The sequence below is a fragment of the Myotis nattereri genome (genome assembly GCF_964212035.1).
Source record: "Myotis nattereri genome assembly, chromosome: 14".
NCBI classification, from domain to species: Eukaryota; Metazoa; Chordata; class Mammalia; order Chiroptera; family Vespertilionidae; genus Myotis; species Myotis nattereri.
The window spans coordinates 20,731,960-20,736,894 of record NC_138089.1 but is presented as its reverse complement, the minus strand read 5'-3'; the positions used below and the strand labels follow the sequence as shown (position 1 = coordinate 20,736,894).

Genomic DNA, 4,935 nt, shown 5'->3' with positions numbered 1-4,935 from the left:
TCCAAGTGTTGAGAGCCAGCCCTGTTAACCGGGCAGTTGGTGAGGCGGTGGTCTCCCTCCCTCTCTCCGAGCACAGGGCTTGTGCCCATTACCTAAGACATCCCGAGTATGTTCCATCAATAAAGCAGTATGGGGAGCCTCCCCTTCCGCAATGGTTAGGTTTCAGAGGACTGATATGTAAGCAACATACTTGTTTTACTAGAATTCTATTTTTTTCTTTAACTTACATTATGCCTAATTTTAGGGAAATATTTCACAAACCAGACACATAAATATTTATTAATTCAAATTGAGCCTCCCAGTGCCTGAGAAGCCGAGTGGAATTGTGGGAAGAATGTGAGCCTTGCAGCCAAACAGCCTGAGTTGAACTCCTACCAGCATTTATTGCTTCTGGAGCTCTAGGCAGGTTATGTGACCCGGCGGGGCCTCAGTTTATCTGCACAGTTAAAAGGATTAAAGAAGGTTGGCGAAGTTAAAGCACCTGACACCACAATGAGCTCCCAGTGATGGAGACCATCAACAGATGTTTCACTAACCTGCCCAGAAATGAAAGCATTTAAGTGTATTGGTAATTGGTATTATCTTTGGTACTAAGAATTCCTTTACAATAAAAATAATGGCATCCTTTTTTATTTATTTATTTTTTTTTGTGGTTCACATTTTCAAATACTAAAGTAGCCAGAATATAACAGGACCTCCCTGGCCTTTCCTGCTCCTTCCTTTCTGCCATGGGGTCAGTCTTACATTCCCAGAACATCCTCTCTCCTCTCTCCACCCCCAAAATCAATTCCAGTTAATGGGAGGCGAGGGTGGGGTGGGGGCAGATGGGTTAATACACATTACCCAAGGCCAGGCAGCCAGCAAGTCATTGATTCCTTATCTTGACTTTTAAGAATTAAAATTGTTCAGATCTCTTAGACTGAATAGGATCTTACACATCCTCCAGGAGGGGAGGGCCAAGAGTTTTTGCTTATGGTCTGGCCGGACCTGGAGAAACGAAGCCCAAAGGAAGAAAGGGCTTGTGTAGAATTTGCAGTGGGGCGGAAACAAGGGCTGCAGGTCCAGGTGCCCCTTCTGCCCTCCACGTCCCGCCCTCCACGTCCTTCTGTGCTGACGACCTGACACGGTGAGTCGCTCCCAAGCTTTAGCATCAGAGGTCAAGACATCCATTAGTTGCAGCCTTGAGAAGAGCCGTTTCGTATCCAGGGGGAATCATATGCCAGATGAATAGGAACATTAGTGATTTTCATTTGCTCTGCGCTAATTTCTCTTGAGAAAGGTAAGCGGACCTTTTAAAGCCACAAGCTGGCGGCTTTCACTCTGTGCTATTTCCGAGGTCTTGGCAGAAGAGCTGACTCTCCAGCCCAGATCTCTGAGAACTCCGCAGGATCTGGTGCAGGCTGTTCCTGTGAACGAAGATTTTGACAAGCATCCACAGTATCTGGGCGATATGGAGGTGCACAGGAGCACGTGCTGAGGCCCCAAAGTCCACGTCGCTTCCAGCACTGGGCTGATCAACAGCCAAACAAAGGACTCAGGGACGCCCTGGGCAGGGTTCTTGCCGGTGAGGTGGGTGTGGAGGGAGCGCGGAGGTGAGGCCTGCTAGACGCGGTGACCTGCCACGTGCCAGCCAGGGTCTCCCAGCTGTGGAGAGCCTGGTTCATAAATATCAATTACCACTTGCCCATCTGGGCCTGGCAGGTTCTATGAGTTTCCAAGCAAAATAGCTTTAATAATTTCATCAGTGGAATTCGCTAAACTGGAGTTTTAGTTTAATCCCAGGAAGCTCATGTAATGTGCGTTTGGGTGATAAGTAGGTGGGCTGTGGTGCCTTTGGGAAAACTAGTTTGATCCAAAAATTTATTAGTAAATTTAAAATGGAAAAAATGATTCTGGCACTAGACAGTTTCCTCTGGCTTTTTCGTCCTTGGGAATGCCCAAGCAGCTTAGTGGGTAAACGCTCTGGGACACAATCCAAAATTCACATTCGCTGTAGGTGAGAGTGGGCCTCTGACCCACTCTCCCTGGCATCCCTGTCCCCTGTGTCTTATCGAAGTGCCTGTCTTTACCACGATGGATGTTAACCCAGGAGCCGGAGTCCTAGGGCCTGTGGTTGGAATGCCAACATTTCAGGGTGTGTCCGATGAGTTACTGGAACAGGTGACCAATCTGTGTTTCTCTGAAGGAGTTAATGTAGACTGGCCAGTGTGGCTCAGTGGATTGAGCATCATCCCATGCACCAAGAGGTATTGGTTCAATTCCCCATCAGGGCACATGCCCAGGTTGTTGGCTCGATCTCCAGTAGGGGGCATGCAGGAGGCAAACAATCAATGTTTCTCTTTCATTGACGTTTCTAGCTCTCTCTCCCTCTCCCTTCCTCTCTTTCTAAAATCAATAAAAAAAACCAACACATTTTCTTTTAAAAAAGTTAATGTGCATCGCAAAAGAGACTTGCTCAGAGAAGAGATGGGAACAAGGGCGGACAGGAGAACAGCATGTTATATGCTTCAAGCACGAGTCCTCCCAGCAGGCCCCTGGACCTCATCTGAGCCCCATGGAGAGGGCGGCAGGCACTAGCTAAGCAGTCGTTTTCATTAGGACTGTGGCCTGTGGCAGTGCCAGCCGTGCCACTTCAGGGCCCAGGGGACTGAGGACAGCACAGACCGGGACAGGGAGTGCCACACAGGGAGAGCTCCAGGGAACCTGGCTCTGTGTTGGCACCCAGAGGGAATCGCTCTGGGCTCTCTTCAGCTAGCACCCTGGCATGGACAACAGTGTTCCCATGGAGGGCAGCCAGCAGCAATGGTCGGGATGAGTCTGGCCCTTTCTTGGCTTTGTGGAGAGTTGACATCAACGAGGGGCTCAAATAGAACCAAAGGGCTGTTTGTGACTCAGGATACACCTCCGGATCGCTCTGAAGTAACTAGGTAGGACTTTGTGTGCACAGGGGCCAGGGAATTTGGGGCCCTGTTAGTGAGACTTGCTCAGAGCCTGGGGAAGCTCAGGCTCTTCTGCATTTCCTTCCTTCCTCCAGAACAGGAGCCACCAAGGAGTGTGAGGGACATGGCCAATGGTGCCGGGGCTCTGGGATTCTCTTCAAGCTGTCCTTGAAGTTGCCTGCTCCCTCTTTTTCACTGCTCCTTCCCTTCCTTCTGCACTAGCCCTTTCATGTTGCTGTTGATGGTTCTCCTAACCGTTGTTTCCCATTGCACTGACTCAGTTTCTCACATCTGTGCTGGTGCTTCTTCATCATTGTGGATCGTGTGTGTGTGTGTGTATGTGTGTGAAAGAAAAAGTGACTTTCTGATGAAAGCAAAGGACAGATAACAGTTTAGCACATATCAACCTTGGCCAAGACCTTGGGGCCCGCCTGCCCTTGGACAGGTCTCCTGCCTCGTCTCCACGGATCCAGTGGTGTGTAGGAACAGAGCCCTGGGCTGGCAACCCTAACCCTGGGGAACCCTGTCTCTCTCTCGGGCTGCTTCCTTGTTAGGAGGGATCAGCTAATCTCAGAGGGCCTCTGGTTTTGAAATGGTGTAAATGTCTTTTTCTGGCCCCTTTCACTCCCCAAGGATCCCATGAAAAGTAGAGTGTGTGCATGGGAGGACTGACTAAGCTAAAAACAAGAGTGGGACAGAATCCTCCAGGACCAAGAAATGGCAGTGGGGACAAGAGGGCCACAGCAAGTGATTCCTGGCTTTGTACTGTTTCTTCAGGTCCAAGTTCAGGTCTAGGCTCCCAGCAGGTGGGGTCTGCCTAGCCCCAGTAGCAGGGGCAGCTGAAGGCCTCCCAGGCTCCAAGGCTGCCACCTGGCTGCGGGTGCAGAAAGACTTCCAGCAGTCCTGGGTCTCGCCCGGCACAGCACCCATAGCGGTGGCACCGTGCTGACTGCAGGCTGTGGCCACCCTGGTCATGTTGATCACATAGGGGCCCAAGGTGTCCACCAGCTAGTCATGAAGATGCCAGCACTTCTCCTGGAACAGGAACCTCCCCGAGCTCTGGTGTGTGAGGCAGGCATGGGCCAGGACAGGCAGGGATGTGGGTGCCCAGCGCCTGCCACACGGAGAGCCTCCTCCAGGTGGCATTGGACAAATGCCTGGTGGTGAGCAGACAGCAGCCTGGGTGGGAGGTGGATGCTGGGGAAGAGGGCTCCGGAGGTGGCCAGAGCCAAAGCAGTTGGGTTTTGTGGGCAAGGGTGGCTAGGTGGCAGTGGCCCATGTAATTGGAAGCCAGACTGTGCCAGCCATTGCCACAGGCCAGGAAGTGATAGAAGCTCCAGAGCCCACGGGGCTGCAGTGTCTGGCCCAGCCACAGTGTGCCCTCCATCAGTGCATGGGCTGCTGTTCAAAGCCAGTACAGGCCTGTGGAGCTGCTCCTGGGAGTCCAGGTCAGGGAATACCGGTTGTGCTCAAGCTCATGAGGCTGCCTGATAGGCCTGGGGTGGGGTGACCCCAGTTCCCAGCCCAGAGTGGACACTATTCTTCCCAGTCCAGCATTGCCAGCTCCCAGGCTGCGGTGGATCTGGTAGGCAGCCCGTGCCAGGTGGTGGTCAAGGAACAGCCTGAGGGACACCTCATTGTGAGCTCTGCCTCTGGGCCCAAGGTAGGGATAGAGGTCGAGCTGGTTCTTGTAGAAGATGGTGATATTCTGGCCATGGAAACTCTGGCCATGGTTGGCTGTGATGCCCAGGGCCTCTAGTGGCAGGTGCATGCCAAAGTGGGCCCCTACTGTGTGCTGAAGGTACATTCTACAGCACAGAGAGGGAGTGTCCAGGGGCCTGCAGCAGGGGCTGGCCACTCCTCAGGCCCAGGGCAACCCCTAGCACCAGGGCTGGGCTAGCTGCATGGTCACGCCCCGGTAATGGAAACATGTTGAAGCTGGATTGCAGGATGCTTGATGTCCTGGCCCCGCACAGATCCAGATCTCACCATTGTA

The 4,935-nt window shown here is 52.5% G+C and overlaps 1 pseudogene across 1 annotated transcript; it reads right to left on the bottom strand.

The window, feature by feature from the left end:
• Positions 1 to 1,315: 1,315 nt before the first annotated feature.
• LOC308530132 (hyaluronidase-3-like) lies at positions 1,316 to 4,710 on the bottom strand (annotated as a pseudogene). The gene is made up of 2 exons: positions 3,706 to 4,710; positions 1,316 to 1,441 (listed from the first exon to the last, which is right to left on the bottom strand). The product of its transcript is annotated as a hyaluronidase-3-like (transcript).
• Positions 4,711 to 4,935: the final 225 nt, after the last annotated feature.